We start from the raw sequence: 21,910 nt of genomic DNA on the forward strand, positions 1-21,910 counted from the left end.
TTACCGTTAAACATCCGTTAAATCAGGACCAAATTGGTAATTTTGTTATAGTCAAGGGACCAAATTGGTAATTTTTCAATAGTCAAGGGACAAATTTTGGTCCCTTGACTATTGAAAAATTACCAATTTAGTCCCTCGACTTTGAAATTTTTAACCAATTTGGACATCCGTTTATTTTACCGTTAAACATCCGTTAAATCGGGACCAAATTGGTAATTTTGCTATAGTCAAGGGACCAAATTGGTAATTTTTCAATAGTCAAGGGACCATTTCAGTGAAAAATTAGTTCCCAATTTGGTCCCTTGACTATTGAAAAATTACCAATTTGGTCCCGATTTAACGGATGTTTAACGGTAAAATAAACGGATGACCAAATTGGTTAAAAATTTCAAAGTCGAGGGACTAAATTGGGCACGAAAAATTGTCGAGGACCAAATTGGTAATTTCGCAATAGTCGAGGGACTATTTCGGGACCTTTTAACTAATTTCGCCATAGAGTCATTTGTCTTATAGTTTTTTTTTTTTTTGAATACTATTGACTCTATTACAATGCAGTATCTGTTCATCTGAGGCTTGAACCCACCACCTCCCGTATAAAGAGAAGGGTTTGATGCCACTGGACTACAACGTCCTTGGCCATTTTTCTTATAGTTAATTAAATAACATTACTTCATTTTATTTTCTTTTCTCTTTAGCATTTCACTAGTCAATTTATGTCATCCTTTTGCCTTCCGGCTCAAGTAAACAATAAAGTAAGACAATTTGGAGATAGTCCATGATAGATTGGTAACCACAGGGTTTCAAATTGGCAAATTCAACTCCGAATAGGAATAACATATTGACTTTCTTGGCTTAAACCGGTTAGCTATGAACAACCTAGGTTAGTTTACCTCCATGTAGTCTTTTGCCAGCTAAAACCACAAAACGGAATTTATATAGTACACACCTTTAGATAGTGGCTATGGATTTTCTCGTTATCCAAGAAGAAGAAGAAGAATAAGAAGACACTAAGACAGTTTTTAAAATGGTGCATTGGCTGCATAATTTTGTCTCCATTAAAGCACCTTCTGCAGCTCAGCAATGAGCCTAATGAAATGAAATAGCAACGAAAGAAGAAGAACAACACCAGAGACTGCGCAGTTTTGCACAGTGAGATCATAGAGCATAGAAAAAAGGGGTTGTGGGGAGATTTTTATTAGAATATATGAAGATAAAAATCACTTCAAAGATGGCTGCATCTGCATCAGACTTAGCTTCAGACAGTGTAATGTGGATTCACATTTTCAATGTCTAACCCTCTGAGCTTTGCAAATGATTCCACCCTGCCCTTCAGTGTGTGAAGTTCCCTTAGCCTGTAATAAGCACAATGATAGCATTAAATATATGAACACAGTCACAAATGGCACAACAAAAACTTTAAACACCTTGCAATCTCTGCACGCCGCTTTGCTTCCTCAGCCAACATGCTGATTTCTGTGAAACCACGCTTCTCGCTGAACATTTTTGTTTCAGGGGGTTGAAGGCCATGGAGTGTTCTCTGTTCAGCTGCCCAGGCTGCCTCGCGCACTTCTTTCCCCAAGTCCTTCTGGGTGGAGAAGGCCGTCTGAAATGCAGAACGCGTTGTAAGCAATACTTCAAATAAGAAACTAACAATTTTTTTTTTTACCTTCTGGTTTAGTAGGAGTCCCCAAGCTTTCCCACTAAGGGCATAGCGAACTCCAAACTTGATTGGATCGAGCAGAAAATAGGTGACAATGTTGTATAACCAAATAACAGCAGTCCAGCGCCATCCGATCTTCTCTATCCCAGCAAAACTTGGTGGTGTAACCATGGCTGATACAAGAGTTGCAACCTGTCAACAAGAGAAGAACAAAATACAGCCATGGTTTCTGTGTTTCAGATCGAACTAAGCACTAAAACCTTACCAACTGAGCAATGATAAAAGCAGCGACAAGAAGAAGGCCAGGTCGTTCTTTAAATGACCACCCTCTAGAACGTGTGACAAAGATCAAAGCTTGGCTGATGGTGCTAACTTGAAGATAAACTGCAGAAGCTAGCTTCTTATTTAGAGATTCCACAGCCCATTGATCGTTGAGATCATTCGAACCTTTACTGAAATCAGTTACATGGAAGGTTTTCTGGAAAGAAAATCTCAAGCGATTAGATAAAGTTAATAGAATAGGGAAAATGACAGATTACTAGAGGGGAAATACCGAGAGAAAGTTGGTTTCATAAGTCAAATAGAAAAACATGACAGTCATAAGACCAAGGTGACAATCCCTGTTGCAAAAATTTCATTGAGCTTCCAACTATCTGGAAGTGGTGATGGCTTGACCCTATCTTTGGATATAGTCATGATGGTCCCTGCAAGCAATAACAGAACAAACTTATATATAGGATATATCAGGGTAATTCACTAATCTTTGCAAGTCATTGACATGTTAGAGACCCAATAGCTCTTACCATCGTTAAGAATAGCAATGACAAGGACCATAAAAGGAGGAAAGTTGAATTTCCAAAATGCTCTTAGCAGCATGAAACCCAACTGTTATGATCCACCATTATAACTAAAATGGATCAGTTGTACAGAAAAAATAATATTTCCAATCCCATTCAGGAAGACACTGTATTGTGAAATTAAGCATGCATGTGAGATAATAACAAGTGGCATACCACAATACGAATTGTGATTGATACTGCATATATCTGAAGAAAATAAGAATGTTTTTTAGTATAATAAAAGGGAAAGTAAGCAATTTGAGGTTTTGGAGGATAGCAATGTTTATTACTGTGTAGTTTTTCATTCTCTGGAAAATGGCACGACTAGTTAAGACAGCACTAATAATTACACTAAGCCCTGGCTCAGTTAGAACTATATCTGATGCACTTCGGGCTGCATCTGTTGAGTCTGCCACCGCAATTCCAATGCAGGGGCATCATTAACTCCATCGCCCGTCATTCCACAAATGTGTTTCCTGCTTTGCAATATCTTCACAATTTCATACTTGTGCTCTGCAAGGAAAAAAAAGTCTAGAATTAGATTATGATAACAAAAAATAAAGGATACAAGAAGAAGGCTTTTGAAATAATTCCATTACCATGGAAGACACCATCAAAACCATCAGCTTTCTCAATAAGCTCTTCAACTGGTAGAGATGAGCATAAAGCATCCTTGCCATCTCCAAGAAGAACTGACGAAGGGTACATGTTTGTGCCCATTCCAAGGCGTCTCCCTGTTTCTTTAGCAATTGCTAATTGGTCCCCTGTAATCATCTTAACACTAACACCAAGATCTAGAGCTCTTCTTATTGTTTCAGCACTGTCATGGCGAGGAGGGTCAAAAAGAGGGAGCAGACCAACAAATTCCCAAGGGCCACCAACACTTTGCTTAGTACCTTCGGGTACTTGCTGCAGGGGGGATCCGAGATCAAACTCCTCATTTCAAGGCAAGAGAATCAGAAAAAGAGTGACTGAATATCATACTACCTGGCGAGCAACTGCAAGTGACCCGCTCAGCGAACTTATCTATTATTGAATGCACTCTACTCTCAATCTCTGATTTGTTCCATGCCAGGTTTAGAATCTATAATTTTCAATAAGGATGTCATCAGGCCTTTTCAGTTATACAATCATTTCCACACCATAAAGTCTTCAAAGTTTACGATCATAAATTCACAATCTATACCTGCTCCTGTGCACCTTTGCTCACTCTGTGCATTTTACCCTCGCTGTCAATGTAAGTAAGAGCTGTCCTCTTGTCAGTTGGATTGAATGGCAGGAAGTGAACTTCTGTAATTCCAGCTCGTGCCTTATCCGGACCAAACAAATAAACCATCAGAAAGAAGAGTATGCAATATGGAATAACACTGACAATAAACAAAGTCATAACAAGTTGCATGTAATGCTATGTTATAGGCTAAGTAAGGCATCATCCAAAAGTGAGGTCATTAATGATCTTTACTACAATAATATGTAGAAGATAAAAGTTCTAGAAGAAAAAGCTATGAAAATGATATCAGTAAAACATCCAATACCTCCTTAGGATCAGCCAGCATGGATACAATTGCAGTGTCAATTGCATCTTGGTTCTCTAACCTTGAAGCTTGGGCAGCCATCAAAACTACTTCGTCTTTTTCAACATCTTTGGCAAAAACCTGCAATAACAATTATGCTCTAGAATTACCAAGTCATTAATCCCACATTTGTTTCCCTTACTGGGGTAGTTTTACCAAAATTTGTTTAATACCATTCATATCTGAGCGCCAATGAATAGGGAATTTGAATATATTTGTTTCTTTTATTCTAAGCTACTACTTTATCTATGTGCTCATCCCTAATTGCAACCAGCTATTGTTTTCAACTCTGATTCCTACACAAGTTTTTTTTGAATAAAATAGTAGTAACTTGGCAAAAATATCACCTCAATTAAAGTTTTGTCCACTGTTAGCTTGTTGAGAGTAAGAGTGCCAGTTTTATCACTGCATAACACATCCATACCAGCCATTTCCTCAATAGCTGTCATTCTTTTTGTTATAGCACCCTGTAAGTGGTATATTAACTGTTGCTCAGTTCCCACTCATCCAAAACTTTTCATTTATTAATGGGAAGAATAGTTCCACATTCACAATTGATTACTAGCAGTTGATTCACAAACCTGCTGGGACAAGCGATGGGAACCGATAGCCATGGTTACAGAGAGCACTGTAGGCATAGCAATGGGGATGCCACCAATCAACAGAACTAGAAGACTGTCTATAGCTTCACGTAGTTTCTTATGTTGGAGCCCAAATATCACAATCACTTCAATCACCATGCCAATTGCAATGGAGCAAATGCAAAAGTTACCAATTGCACTCAAAACCTAAAAGCATCAAGACAAGAATGACATCTTTGTTAATTGGGATGCTGTTTCTTTTCCATATCTCCACTAGGAAACCTAGATTCTGCTGGTGTATGCACATCAGTGAACCATATTGTGAATTTATGTCCTCTAGAGTACCCTAATTAGTAGAGAGAATGAACTTTTTGAAGCTAACCTTCTGAAAATGTCCAATATGTGTAGTGCTTTCCACAAGATGTGCTGCCTTCCCAAAAAAGGTGTGCACTCCAGTTGCTATAACAACAGCTTCAATTTCACCTTGCTTGCATGTTGAACCAGAATAAATCCCATCACCAGGGTTCTTGGTTACTGGAAGAGATTCTCCCGTAAGGGCGGACTGCAGAAAGAAAGAGCCTTCTTAGAAACAAAAACATTAGTTTGAACCAGTTCAACAAGATGTTTGCCGGTGACTTTCACAAATAGCTTTACTTGATCAATCTTCAAAGGATCTCCCTGAAGTAGCAGCGCATCAGCTGGAATTATATCTCCAAGTTTTATACTAATAATGTCCCCAGGAACCAGAATTGAAGCATCTTCTTCATTCCATTTCCCATCACGTAAAACCTGATAAACAGCATTAGAATTTTAAAACCCCAACTTAAGCTTGACCATCCATTCATAATAACAAATGAGTTCAATGTTAAGGCTGACCTTTGCTTTAGGGGCCAACCGAGCCATGAGAGCTGCAGCTGCATTTCCAGCATTATTCTCCTCTATGAAACTAATGGTTGAGTTGATGATAAGTAACCCAATAATACCAACAAAATCTTTTTAATCAGTTCCCTTATTCTGTCACCCAAATCAATCGTCTATGAGTAAACCATGAGCCCATAAGGTCTTAAGACATGTATTTTTCATTTATAGTGTGTTTTTGGGGCCCAATTGATGGCATGGTGTTAGGAATAATGTTCTTTAGATTTTGATGATATTAATATTGTATGTTGAAATTGAGGGATTGAAAGACCTGGTGGGTGGAGAACAACAAACACATGCCAGTTAGGCGGAAGCAAAGTATGTGACAAAATCAGAGAATAATAGAATATATGAATATATTATAATGAAAGAGTACAATAGGTTGTTTCTCTGTGTTCCTATGTACCTCTATATGTACTAAACTAGATACCAAATCTATCCAAATAGGAATAGGAAACTAAGTCCACCCTATTAGGAGTTTCCTAATATTCAATAAAGGTTTACTAATATTCATAAAGGTTTCCTAATATTCAACTCTCCCCCTCAAGCTGAAACATTTGAAAGTTCCAGCTTGGATAAAAAAAAACACTCTACCTCACTCAAAGTTACAAATGAAAATTAAAAGCAACTAGAGGATAACAGTGCTGGATGGCTTCGGAGGGATAATGCTATACACAACCCTTGGAAATGCATCAAGGGCGAAGCTTGTCGCGAACATCCTTGGGAATGACGGCACCAAGGGTAAAGATTAACCCGAACACCACCACAGCAACATAAGCACTCTAGGATGGATGACTTCAAAAGAGATTGTGCTATGCCTGATCCTTCCTTAGGAATGAAGACGAATGCACCAAGAATGGAGTTGAACACAATCCTTGGGAATAAAGGTGAACACACCAAGGACGGAGCTGAACACGATCTTGGGAATGAGCACACCGAGGATGGAGTTGAACACGAACCTCGGGAATGGAGATGAACACACCAAGGATAGAGTAAGATATGCTAACAAAGCCTTCATTGAGAGTGGTAGAGGCGAAAAGGGAGCAAAGAATAACAAAGGATGTAGTAGAGCCCATAGTAATGAAGATAAACCCAAAGCAAAGAGATAAAGATAACCGGGAAAACAAAGTAAAATAAGTAAACTAGAACACCGTTTGATTATAGATAGTCACACTCTTCTTTACTTGAAACATGGGAAATAATCAAAAGCCATTATAATAGTGCTGAAACTGAATACCCATGGGATAAGGCATACCGGAGATAAAGAAACAAACACGGTTATACCAAAACACAAACACCATGGGGAGATGTTTGGCAACAAATCCAACAAAAGACTTCAAATTTCACCAAAAGAGGGCCCAAAGAATGGCAAGAAAACTGCCTCAAGGAATGGTCAGCGATGTTGATCGTTGACAAGCGAAGTTAACCGGCGTTGACCATTGCCAGCGACGTTAACCGGCAGAGATGGAAGATTTGAAAACACTGATAGGAGCACCTCTTCAAGGCTAGTCCAACAGAGGTAACGACGCCTTAAACGGAGATCGGATGAGGGAGATATGACCAGAAAACTGTTGAACTTCCGGCAACAGTGGCGATTGAACAACTAGGGTTTATTTAGGGTTTGTTTTAGGCTCTGATATCATATTGAAATTGAGGGATTGAAAGACCTGGCGGGTGGGCAGTTAGGCGGAAACAAAGTATGTGTGAAAACCATAGAATAATAGAATATATGAATATATTATAATAAAAGAGTACAATAGGTTGTTTTTCTATGTTCCTATGTACCTCTATATATACTAAACGTCTAAACTAGATACCAAATCTATCCAAATAGGAATAGGAAACCAAGTCCACCCTATTAGGAGTTTCCTAATATTCAATAAAGGTTTACTAATATTCATAAAGGTTTCTTAATATTCAACATTGTGTAAAGTTAAGGAGTTTAGTATCCCAAATAGGACTTAGTTTATTCTTCACCTATCCAGCAAATCCTGTCTACAAGATCTTATAAATAGCAAATCGTTGTGCAGTAGATCCTTAATTAAGCAAAAGTCATCCGTCATATTGTACTACTTACAACGTAGTATTGACTCTAGTAGATCTTGATAGATCGGCCAGCAGATCTTTTTAGCAGATCCATCTAGGCTATTCAACAGTAGATCTATCAACTTGGCACAATAGAAGTACTAGCCAACATTAGACTTTGTAATTCATGTGTTGAGATCTTCCAATAGATGTCTCATCATCCAACAACAACTGGAATCAACAGAACTGTCCAAGCTAGGGCACGACAAATCTTCTTAGAGTAGTAGATCCAAGGTCTATCGAATTGAAGTACTACAGAAGAGTTCAGTGTGAGGAATAAAGAATGACTTTATTAAAAAGAGTTGTTGGACGCATTATTCCAGACTCCTGACATTAAGACAGGTTTTGAAAAGCTACAAAGTTACTTTTGCGGACAAAGTAATACTTTATGCCAAAAAGGTATTGGCCAATATCCAAGAGTCAATAGGATGTAGTGTAAAACAAAGAGATGACAACCTATGGACACTTACCATCTCGTAGAGCGTCAGTGGATAGTTTCAAAGCATATTTGAATTTTTGACACTCCCAGCTTTATAAATAGGCCCCCCCTAAGCTTAAAAATTTGAAATATTACAAGAGTTAAAGAGTACACAAGCCATCAAAAGCATTCTAAGCTTCAAACAATCATCCAACCGTCTCTTTAGAAAAAAAATATGCTCACATGGACAGCTCAACTGGTCATAGGGGTGAAGTTTGAGAAGAAAGACCAGTGACCGAGTCTCACTAGTGGCAGTGTGGGGGCAACCTCTCAAAGTGAGGGGGGCTCCTTGTGCGCAGTAAGCAAAGGTCTAGCCTCTATGTTCAGTTGAGTTGCTTTGTTGGGCCGAGGCGTGGGGGGCCCTTGGGGTTGAGATTCAACCTTTTGGGAAGAGAGAGAGAGAGAGAGAGAGAGAAAGACGTTCCAAGGACTCTCAAGGAGATATTAAGTAACCTTGTTGGCTTTGTTTGCAATTAGTGTGAAAGACTTCATTTCACATGCATCTATATCATACTAGTGAAATCCTCCTTAGGGTTAAAAGAAGAAGAGTGGAGTAGGGAGTTCCCAAACCACCAAAAAAATATTGTCACAATTTCTCTTCCCTTACTCTCTTTACTTTGCTTACTAATCAATCCAAATCACCACATTTTTTGTACACTTACAAAGCAAACCTATATCGAGCTACAAACAAACTTTGGCAATTTTAAGTCTTCCCTTACTCTCTTTAGCCTTTACTTTGCTTGCTAATCAATCCAAATCACACACACATTTTTTGTACACTTACAAAGCAAACTCAAATCAAGCTACAATCAAACTTTGGCATGTTTAAGACTTTTGCGGCAAATTACATTGATAAATATTATATTTTAATTTACTTAAAAAGTTTTTAAAAGTTCTAAAACGTCTAATCAACACCCACCCACCTCCCCTACCCTAGACATTTCCTTGCCCGATACCAACATGTGATATTAGAGTTATTGTTTGCACAATCAAGTGACTAATCGACTAAACATATCTTGATCAAATGAAAGCCCACTTTATTAAAATTTTGTGTGAGCTTTTTGTTTTGCAAGAAGAGATTCCCTAAAAAGAGCTCAACATAAATGTCTTGCACACTCTACCAAAAGAATTGCATGTCAAGACAATGCAGTTTAGAGGTAAGAAAGACTTTGCTTACACCACAAAGGTATCCTTGTTCTAGGATCTTACAAGTCATGAATTTGACCTTTTGAAACTAGACAGAAAAGATGTTGCAAGTGAAAAGACTACAACAGCACTGGTTGGGAATGAAACACCTTCCACATCAAGATCTTTCAAAAGGCCATTAAGTTATACAAATCATGAAATAGAAGAAGGAATGACTTTGCTACTCAAGAAGTTTCTCAAGCACAATTGAGCTCAAAGAAACTCAAGAAGACAGAGATCATATTCCAATTCAAAGGTAAGAAAAAACAAAAAGATTCGAAAGATACCTCTAAGCATGTTTGATATAATTGCAGGAAACCAGGTCTTTTTAAGGAAGGTTGTCCTCACTTGGTGGAAGAAGAGAAACATGAAAAGAAAGAGGAACAAAAGAAATCAAAATGGTTTGCTTGAAGAAAAGATGGAAAGAGAAAGCGAAGAAAGACACTTGTCATCGAGGAATCACAAGAAAAGAGCTCAAAAAATAGTGACCCATATAATCCAAGCTCATCACCAGATTCAGAAGGAGAAATTCTCATTTGCATACTTGTTAAAATGGAAGACAATTCTTTGGAAGATTATTCTAACTCATCGGTAGATTCGAAGACAAGTAGATCTACTAGACGTAGTGCAAAGTTCAGCTGAATAGAGGAGATCAACTCCAAGTACCTTATGGCATAGATCCAAATGAAGAGGTAACATCTACTTCTTCTAGTTATAATTGAATTCATGCTTTTTCTAGAATCACCATGACACATTCCTAGTAATGTTGAACAAATTAGATGAGATCCAAAAGGAGTACGAAACTCTTAAGGCGAAGAACTGCCAACTCAAAAGTGATAACTCTCATGCGACTGAGGAACTTAAAAACCTTGATAGTCTTACTAAGTAGTTAGATAATCTTAAGGCAAAAAATAAAAGGCTTAAAGAGGACTGCACATCAAGAGAAATTAGAGAAACTTTTATTGGCATGTATACTGGCAGCTCCAAATCAATGGAGATTTTGCTAGCAATATGGAAGCCATCAGAGGATCGAACTAGACTTGGTTTTAATCTCTCGTCTTCTTAGTCACCACAAAAAATCGGGCTGGTTTTCGTTAGGGAAACTAATCCCCAACCGATAGGGATGGCAATAGGGTTGGGCGGGACCGAGGAGTATACTCCCCGTCCCTATCCTCGAAACCCCGACCCCGTCCCCATCCCTGGAGGGGAATTGAAAATAGTCCCCATCCCCATCCCCGCAGGGAATTAGGCGGGGACGGGGAATCACTACAAGAATGAAGACATTTAGTGACAAATCTTTTGTGACACTTTGTAATTTAGTCACAAATAATATACTTTTTGTGACCAAAAAAATAATTCAACACTATTATGTGGGATAATTGTGACAACTTTTTTTTAGTCACTGATAGTATGGTAATTGTGACAAGTAAGTATTTGTTACCAGTAAGTTGTCACTATTACTAGAATAATAGTGTCGTAGCATACGTTGTCACTATTTGTTGTCACTAAATGTATGTGCATTTTGGCGGCATTATAATTATGGCGGGAACGAATGTAATTGCGACAAAATTTAATTTGGACACAAATTTTAATACTTTTTGTGACAAATAGTTGTTGGTCACTCTTGTTTATAATATTTGTAACAACATATTTTGTCAATAAAAATACAATTGGTTAGTACCATTACAAATGACAAACAATTGTGAGAAAAAAAAATACTATTGTCACTAATATTGTCATTTTTTGTGATGAAATTGTTACAAATATTTGTGACGTTCTATAATTCCGTAACAAAAATTACTAAATTGTGACAATAATTGTGTTGATTTCAAGTTTTGTCACTAATTTATGATGATTGTGCCGAGTAATTAGTTGTTACTAAGAATGTCATTCCTAGGGATTGCTTGTTCTTCTATCAATATGATGTCTTCATCTCAAAATTTGATTCAAAATTTATTAAACGAACTAGATGACTACCCTAACACCAATAGTCAATTATTTATACTTTAAGAATCATTCAATGTAGCACAATTTTTACAATATGGTTGTATCAAATATATAATATAAAATAAATTATATATAATAAAAATTTGGTTATGGACTAATTAATCGAATTAGTTAAAGTATAATTTAGTTTGATTGATTAAGCTAAGTAACAATTTCTCAAAATAAAAACTCAATTAATTGAATTATTACTCCTAACCACAATAGTCTATTATTTGTACATAAGAGTTATTCTCTTAGTATAATTTTTGTACAAGATGGTTGTATCAAATATTATAATAATAATAATAGTAATAATAATAATAATAATAATAATAATTATAAATAATAATAATAATAATAATTATAATAATAATAATATTAAAAATTAAAAAAAAAGTGATGTGGGATCAACGCCCCCTTATACTGCACATCCAATTCCCAATTTGAATTGGATGTGCAGTAAAATAGAAGCCTCAGACTTCATTAATAATGAAGTCTAAGGCTTTTAAGCATGATTTTTTTTAAATTAAAAATATTAAAGACGTTTTGGGTATTTGTTTAAAATATTAAAAAGAAACGATGTTAAGTACAATATTTGTTACTATGTTTGTTGTCACAAAAAATTAATTATTTGTAATATATTTTGTCGCTAATAATCATTTTTGCGTCAAGAACAATTCTCACAAATAAGTATAATTGTTGTGACTAAAGTATTGTCACAATAAGATAATTAATTGAAACAATTTTAGTTGTCACTAAATTAATTTTTTGTAATAACATATTAGGTCACAAATTGTACATTTATTGTGACCACTATTGGTATCACTCAAAAACTATTAGTGTACGTAAACATTGTCACAAAATCTTGAGTAATTGTGACAACTTTTCAAAAGTCATCACTACTACAATAGTGACGGAGGATATAGTGACGACAGGTGACGACTTCAAAAATTGGTCACTAATTTCAATAGTGACCAAAATCGATAGTTTTGGTGACAACTTCTATTGTCACTAAATCTGAAATTTCTTGTAGTGAATCCCCGTCCCCGATCATCAACTCTTAGTCAAAATTTTATATTAGTGTAATTTTTAATTTTAAAAACTAAAAACCCAAATCTTAATTATATAGTATTTGGGGACGGGGTGGGGCGGGGAGGCATATCCCTGTCCCCGTCCCCGTTCCCTTAAAATTTTCCCCATCCCCGTTCTAGTCGGGGCGGGGATCGGGGATCCCCATCCGACAAATTGCCATCCCTACCAACGGGTAGATGTTGTGGAACATACCCATATATCAACTCCAGTTGAGCATAGAGGTTAGCATCATTGAAGGGTATTGGTAGGCTATTTCTTACTAATGATAATGGAATATGGCTTATCACATGCCTAAACCCATGCATAATGATCCAAGTCATCCCAAGACTTATAATAAGCTTCTTGGAAGCACTAAAATCTTCAAAACCCGAATCTTCAAAAATTTGTGCTCCAAACCAATTTATTTGCACTCCATGCGATGACTTAGGGTTATTCGACAAACTCTACAAAGCTAAGCTCCCTATTAGAGATTGGCAAGAGGAGTTGAGAGATTTACTCTTAACTACTCATTTAGAATTCAAATTAAGTGGTTATTATTCTTCATTAACTTATATAAATAGCTCTTTTGTATATTTTGTCGATACATAGTAATACACTACGATTACCTTCTTTACATAGTATCCGAGTAGAGTGATGGAGTGTGAGAAAATGGGCATTGGTCGGGGCACGATAGATCTTCTCAAGGTAGTTGATCCAAGGGCTATTATTGGACTGAAGTACTACGTAAGAGTTAAGTATGAAAGATAAAGAATGTTTGCTAAAGAAAGAGTTGTTGGGCACACTTTTCAAGACTCATTGTTAAATATTAGGAAACCTTCATTGAATATTAGGAAACTCCTAGTAGGGTGGACTTAGTTTCCTATTCCAATTAGGATAGATTTGGTATGTAGTTTAGTATATATAGAGGAACATAGAGATACAACCTATTGTAATATTTCATTATACTTTGTTTCCGCCTAACTGGCAGGTGGTTGTTATTCTTCACCCGTCAGGCCTTTCGATCCCTCAATTTCAACATGGTATCAGAGCCTAAACCCCAAAACAAACCCTAAATAAACCCTAGTCGTTTAGCCGCCGCCGCCGCCCCAGGAGTTTAACCGTCCGCCGTGACTATCTCTCTTATTCCGACAAATGTTTGTGGTCATTCTCCCATAATATTACCACAGGCCTTCTTGGAACGACATTGCGAACCTACGCTAGGAATTTCATAACCATCCGCCGTCGCACGCACCTACACGGGCCACCTGCCGTCACCGGAGGTCCCTTCTATTTCCGGCCAGATCTCTTTTTCTCCGGTGATTTTGTGATCTCACCTCCTATACAGATGGATTCCTCTCCCTTTTGCGACCTTATTTGGAAAAATTTAATCGACTTCCTCCAACATCGTCGGCATCATGCGCCATCGTCGTCTTCACGCACCGGCGACCTTCCTCACGTGCCGGCACGTGAGCCCACATCCAGCGTGATTTTCCGGTGACAATTTTTTAGATGGTTGTTTTGCCCTTCTTTCGACTTTTTGGTGAAATTTGAAGGCTTTTTTGGGTTTGTTGCCGAACTTCTCCCAATGGTGTTTGTGTTTTGGTATAACCGTGTTTGCTTCTTTATCTCTGGTATGCCTTATCCCATGGGTATTCAGTTTCAGCACTATTTTAATGGCCTTTGATTATTTCTCATGTTTCAAGTAAGGGAGAGTGTGACTATCTACAGTTAGTGTGCTATCTTCAACTCAGTGTTATTTTCATCTTGTTGTTTTGAGTTTATCTTCATTACTATGGGCTCTATTGCATCCTTTGCTATTCTTTGCTCCCGTTTGCCTCTACCTTCTCAATGAAGACTTTGTTGGCATTCCTGGAGTGTTTATGTTGTTGTGAAGGTGTTCGTGTTAATCTTCACCCTTGGTGCCTTCATTCCCAAGGTTGTTCGTGGCAAGCTTCACCCTTGATGCATTTCCAAAGGCTGTGTATAACATTGTCCCTCCGAAGCCATCCAACACTGTTATCCTCTAGTTGCATTTAATTTTCACTTGTAATTTTGAGTGAGGTAGAGTGTTTGTTTTGATCAAAGCTTGGAACTTCCAAATGTTCCAACTTGAGGGGGGTGTTGAATATTAGGAAACCTTTATTGAATATTAGGAAACTCCTAGTAGGGTGTACTTAGTTTCCTATTCCTATTAGGATAGATTTTGTATGTAGTTTAGTATATGTAGAGGTATATAGGAACATAGAGATACAACCTATTGTAATCCTTCATTATAATATATCATATATTCTCTTATTCTCCGGTTTCTCACATACTTTGCTTCCGCCTAACTGGCAGGTGGTTGTTATTCTCCACCCGCCACAACCACCCGCCAGGCCTTTCAATCCCTCAATTTCAACACTCATGATAGTAAGACAAGTTCTGAAAAGCTGCAAAGTTACTTTTGGAGAAAAAAATAATACTGTATACCAAGAGTCAAAATACGTGCAACGTAGTAAAAGGAGGAGATGGCAGCCTTTGGACACCTACCATTTTGTAGAGTGACAATGGATAGTTCAAAGCATATTTAAAATTTTGGCACTCCCAACTCTATAATTAGAGCCATCTCGAAGCTTAAAAGATTCAAGTATTAAGAGAGTTAACAAGTGTACAAGCCATCAAAAGCTTTTCAAGCATTCTAATCTTCAAAGAATTGTCTAGATTCTGTCCAACCATCCCTTAAGACAAAAACCTTTTTCTTTGTCAGAAGGTTGGTGATATTCACTCAAGGCGACTTGGTGGATAACCCTTAGAATTGGAAGATCAAGCAATGAAGAACAGGCGAACAACTTTGTGTAAAAAGACACCCCAAGGATTGCCAAGGAGATAACAAGTAACTTAGTTATCTTTGTTTGCAATTAGTGGGAAAGACTCCATTCACTTGTATTTGTATTGTACTAGTGAAATCCTCCTTAGGGTTAAAATGAAAAGAATGGCGTATGGAGTTTTCAAATCACTATAAAAGATATTGTCTCAATTATCTTCCCTTACTTTCTTTACTTTACTAATTGATCAAAATCACACACATTTTTCATACTCTTACAAAGCAAACCCAAATCAAGCTACAAACAAACTTCAAAAGTTTAAGGCTTCCACTGCAAATTACTTTGATAAATCTTATTTACTTAAAAGGTTTTAAAAAGTCTATTAATACTACCCCTCTAGACTTTTACTTTCGTGGCACCAACACTATTTTTTTAAATGAAAAGCGAGTTATCTTTCTCTTATCTACTTCAAACGTTTATGTCTGTGTATTTACTGATCGGCGCGGCTCAGCTACTGATTTTTGGAGGACATAAGCAAAAAACTGTTATAGGTAAAGTTTAAACCAACCTTTCCATGAGGAAGAAAAAGAGCCATGATTGTTGCTGCTTCCATCACCCATGAAAGGGGATTCCACATAAAGCCCAAAAACTTCAGAATTTTATTCTCCTACAAAAAGTGGGGAAAAGTAAACAAAATGCTTGAAAAGTTATAGTCCTTCGTGCTAGTTAGGGATAAACGTACTATTTTGAAGGCATATAATAGATAAGAAATAAGGAGAAATTAGAGTGGATAACAACAGACCTTTTTCTCTTCAAGTTTGTTCGGACCAAACGTCTCTAAACGCTTCTTGACCGCATCAGAGCTGAGTCCTTCCTCAGTACATTTCAAGCTTTGAAAGAGCTCTTCAATAGGAATATGTTCCTGCCAGAAGAATGGAGCTCACTTAGAGCATCCTTATCAATGGAGTTTTTTCGCAGTTTTTTTAAAACAGTTAAAACAAATCTAATAAATAAAAAAAAACAAAAAAAAAGTTAGATTGTCAGCCGTGCCCGCTGGACACAATTAGTGCAGCTGACATGCACATGGTTTGATTTTCTTATCAAATGGGTGACGTGCATGGGCGATTACTGTATGAAGAACCCTTCTTTGCAGGATCTTCTTTTTCTCTCACATGTGTTCTCACTCTTCCACCTAAGCAACTTTTGTACTATAAACTCCACAATATCTATTGATATGGATGCCCTTAGTACTCACACTAGCGAGGAGAAGAATAGTCCATTTTGATCTAAGGGTGTGTTTGGAAAGTAGGAAAATGACTTTTGGAAATGTTTTCTGGAAAATGAATCATTTTTTCTGAAAATGAGTTCATTTTTGGTGTTTGGATGTACTCTGAAAAATTGTCTGTATGTTTGGTTCATTTTTCAGAAAATGGGTGGAAAATGAGTAGAAATGTATAATTATATATTTTTATTATTTTATTTATAATATAAAAATATATAAACTAATAATATTTATTAGAAATTAGAAATAAACTTTAAGAAAAAAAAAACGTCGCATGAAGCCATTTTCTGAAAAAATGAGCTCATTTTTCGTGGTCAACGAAAAATGTTTTCCGTTGACCACATTGTTTGGATGTTGCCAAACACCAAAAATCAGAAAAATAATTTTCATAAATCGTTTTTCGGATTACCAAACATACCCTAAATCCCAATGGGGATTGAAACCTCACATCACATCATATCATCCCAGCTTGTATTTACATTACTACGTAAGAACGGGGACTCCAAACTTTCCCTTTCTCACTGAGTCTAGAACACTGTTGTTGTGGCAGTCATTTGACAACTGATGACGAGCGTCATTTGACAACTCTGATGACGAGCCTATTTCCACATTCATCATTAAAAAACTGACATTTGGGAATTGGGAACAACAATATTCAGACATTTATTGTTAGGCCTTCCCCATTAGTTGGGGTTGGCACAAGTATTAAGAAATAAGAACTTAAACTTCAAGTTTTTAGCAAATGGGGTTGTTGCATTTAGGAGATGTTTTTCTCCTGCAACAACCCCTGACAGCAAGGTTAAAAAAAATAGTGAAAAGCTTACATTTACTAGCTGACAACTGCAGTGGCCAGTGGGCCACTGCCCACTGGTTCAAGGCCATTGCCATGCAACGACTTAATTTCTAGCCGTTGCCATTGGCAGCGGCCATATTTTGTGTCGTTGCCAATGGCAACGGCAAATTTTTTTTTTATATTGTTAATTTTTTTTAAAACTTAATTAGTATTTTTTTTACTATATAAATACTATCTCTTCCATATGTACTTTAATCGCTTTGTAATTTATTTTTATATGTACTTTAATTTATTTTTAATCGTTTTGTAATTTATTTTTATTAATTTAATTAGAAATGAATTTATAAATAAATTTAATGGTGGGCCCATAAAAAACTGGGAAAAAACTTAAAACTAATGTGGAGAATAATTTTTGTAATTGAGTGAGATAATAGATGATGATGTGAATGCTGGGGCCCACAAAAACCTGGAGAAAACCTACAACTAATGAGGAAGGCCTTAGAGACCCCAAATTCTAACATGAATCAATGAGATTTTTGTGTTAGGCTGCCCCATCCTGCCAGTATGGGATTAGCAAGGTGAGGTGGCATGTATTAAATACATTTATTTTTTTAATTGCTTACTAGATTGCAAATTTGCAATCTTTTTGTACTTTTTTCTTTTTATCTTTGTTTATTTTATTGTTTTCTTTTTATTTTTGTTTATTTTATTTAAAGTGATGTGAAATTGGACCAATTTTTTAGAGTTGATTGGGTTTACAGGATGTAGTGTGAATAGTAAATGAATTACAAATTGAGTAATGTGAAAATGGGACTCATTTTTTTTTAGAGTGGGGGAAATTTGTTTGGATAAGGATAACCTTATTTAATAATACTAGTATTTTCGCCCGTGCGTTGCACGGAATGGATTTGTTATAATATTTAAAGAATATTTGGATCAATATATAATTATATATATTATAACATCGAATATTATATAGCGCAATTAATGAAATTGATTGGATCGATTATGTTTTCTGATGTTTTCCTAGCTTGAATTAGAACAAATAATTGTCCTATTACCCGTGCGTGGATAATTTTTTTTATTATATACTGAGATAATAAAAATAAAGATGAAATTATAAAAAATTCTAATATTGGATGTGTACATTTATTTGATTATAAGATTAGTACAAAAGTATTACTCAATTAATTGAATAATATATGACTTGTTTGTCTAAAATTATCTTAAAAATATCTATAAGTAATATGACTTATATAATTATATTATTACTAAAATAAATATGAGAAAATGAGAAATAAATTAATTATAATTATTATAAAAATAAATTCAACAACCATATGCTTAGCTTAATTACCATAATAATTATTAGGCAATTATTATTAGTCAATTACACTAATATGTGTGTAATTATACTTTTATACTTTAAGTATATTCATTTTCACCATACTGCATTTAGTTTTATCTTCCTCCTCCATATTTGAATGAATTAATTTTGATTGTTATAAAAATCTAACAACCCATGTTCAATTAATTATTTTTAAAGTTTAAATAACTTAGAGTTTTCAAAAGGAAAGTATAATTAATTATTAAAGTTTTTAAATAATTTTCAGTCAATTAGTAATATCCTTTTCTTTTTTAGATAAATGATTTTACTTTTATTAATAGTGTTGATACATGAGTATACATATTATCAATTAATAGATATTAGTTAACTTCTTTTACATTTTCTTAACAAATAAGCTTTATTAATTATTTGACCAATAAAATATTTAATTAATTGACTACAAAAGTCTGGGCGGGAATGAAATAGGAGGATTTTACTTTTATATATAGTAGAGAATATAGATTACAATCTTTTTATATTTTAAATCAATTAGTAATATCATTTTTTCTTGGAATAAGGGTCAAATAAGCCACTGAACTACACATAAAACTGCAATTAGGCCATCGAACTCAAAAAGAATGCAATTGGATCCCTGAACTACATAAACTCATGCAATTAAGTACAAATTGATGTTTTCAAAAAAAAAAAAAAAAGTCCACCTGTTTACCTACAATTGTGATGACATGGCGGTTACTAATTTTAAAATAAAAATTTTAAATAATTTTAATTAAAAGAATTAAATTAAAAAAAAACAGACGTCTCCGGCAGTTCTTCTGTTTTTTTTTTTAATTATTAGTGCCGATTATTATGTGTAAATGAATATTAGGAAACCTTATCTAGGGAAAATGAAAAGAATTACGTAATAATATTTACCTAATTTCCGTTTCATTTTTAATTGATGATGTAGAATATTATTATTGAAATATTTTCGTTTCATTTTTAATTTTCGTTCCTTTTTTAATTTACCTTTAATATTGTTTAAAATATGCCTTTGTTATTGATGATGTAGAATGTTTTCCTTTTTTAATTAAAATGCAATGATATGACCATTTCCTTTTTCATTTTAGTAAATTATGAATATTTTTTATTTGCAGTCAATTATTAATATTTATTTCCGTTTATATATTCAGTCAATTAGTAATATCAAATTCGTTTTTAGTCGATTATTCTTTTTTTTTTATTTTCAGTTAGTTAGTCAATTAGAATAATAGATCCACTGGTATTTTTACCTAATTTCTATTCTATTTTTAATTAATGATGTTGAATATTATTATTGAAATATTTTCATTCCATTTTTAATTTACCTTTACTATTGTTTAAAATTTAGAATATGCCTTTACTATTGATGATGTATATTATTATTATTGAAATATTTCTTTCCATTTTTAATTTACTTTTACTATTGATGATGTAGAATATTATTATTGAAATATTTCCGTTTCATTTTTAATTTTCGTTCCATTGTTTAAATTTGTGAAAGATTTACAATTTAATTGTGATTTGATTTATTCTACTGTGTAATATTATTGTGAAAAATTAAAATGCAATGATTTGACCATTTTCTTTTCCATTTTAATTAATTATGGATATTTTTTTAATTTCCAGTCAATTATTAATATTCATTTCCTTTTCCAATTGACATAATTTATGTTCTCTTTTCTATTTTTAATTTTCAATCAATTATTAATATTCATTTCCTTTTTCAATTTACCTAATTTACGTTCCATTTTTAATTGATGATGTAAAATATTATTGTGAAATATTTCTATCATAATATAATTACCATAATTACTAATAATGAATTATAATCAATTATACTTAATATTATTTTATCATAATAATTACCATATTACTAAAATCTCCCTATGTTTGGGCGGGAAATTTTGGTGGAGGATATTGTTTTTATATATAGTATAGATATAGATTGTCTGAAACCTGCGAGTTAAACATTACCAAATCAATAGTCTCATTGTTGACCGCCTCAAGGGCAGCAGAAGTTTTTTCTGCATCCATTGTTGCCTCGCTCCCTGCTCTCGACTCTCAGCAAACCCTAAAAATCTGCACATTATAACCATTTTTCAGAGCACAGCCTAGCTAAAATTAAAGCCTTTAAGTTTAAGACACTCCAACTAAAACTCTACTTAGATTCTCAAAATAGCATCTTTGAACCAAGCAGACAAAACATGAAAACAACACTGATTTCTTCAATGTAAACAAGTGAACAAGTATATATACCTACACACTTGAGAAAATGGGTTTCGTTTTCATCAATATGAAACCGCGGGACGATCCAAGAAGTGAATGAAAGTCGAGTGGTCGAGGGGAGAACCATGCGGTCTCTCTCTTGAATATATAATCGTACATAGTGAATATCATCCGTGAGAGGGACATGCGCAAAACACTGGCCTCTGATCTTCATTCAAACAACAGATCGAGTTCGATTTCGTTGAGCTGAGTACAATGATACCCGCATAGCTTCTGAAGCTCCGTCCAATAACTGTATCGCCGTACAGGGACTGTGATACTGCATCATACTTGATTTTATATTTTGATTCAAGCTAAGTGTCTGTTGCCGCCAAGATGTCATACAAATCTACATAAAAAGGACTGCAAAAGATGGCAAAATTACTGTCCAAATGACGTCCTTAAATTTCATAAGTCGTTAGAATAATGTATCTTATTTATTAGAATAATATACATTATAAGTTAAAATAATAAAATTTTTAGGTAAAATAATATCCATTAGGTATTAGAAGAATGTACTTTATACATTAGAATAATATATATTATGAATTATAAAAATATATTTTATAACAGGTTGCATGAAAAAAAAGTTGCTTAAAATAATATTGTTTTTGGACCGTGGTCCGTAACTTTTGGAAAAGGACAAATGCAGTATAGAACAAAAGCGGAGCGAGGCTGAGCATCCCCAAAGATAATATCGGAGAAACAATTGGAAATTAATGGAAATGATTGGCTGACAGCATTGAGACGTGGATGGCATTGCACCTTTTTTTAATTATCTTAATCTAATAGTAAATTAAAACACCAAAACAAGTTGTATATCAGGTGCATTGTTTACGTAGTAGAGTGAGACAAAGTACTATATATGTTAAACACAAATGACAATTGGTATTGAATATGTATTATCTTTGCAGTTTGAGATAATTGATTAGTGAAATTGTAAGGTCAAAGCTTGACTTGTATTGCATGTGCTATGTTGTCATGTTGGGCTAGCCTTTCCTTCTAGCAAGAGAAATTGTACAA

At 34.8% G+C, this 21,910-nt stretch overlaps 1 pseudogene; it reads right to left on the bottom strand.

Annotated features, from left to right (window-relative positions):
• Positions 1-1,255: 1,255 nt before the first annotated feature.
• Positions 1,256-20,656, bottom strand: LOC116002483 (annotated as a pseudogene).
• Between the last annotated feature and the right edge of the window lie 1,254 nt (positions 20,657-21,910).

Source organism: Ipomoea triloba, chromosome 13 (genome assembly GCF_003576645.1).
Source record: "Ipomoea triloba cultivar NCNSP0323 chromosome 13, ASM357664v1".
NCBI lineage: Eukaryota > Viridiplantae > Streptophyta > Magnoliopsida > Solanales > Convolvulaceae > Ipomoea > Ipomoea triloba.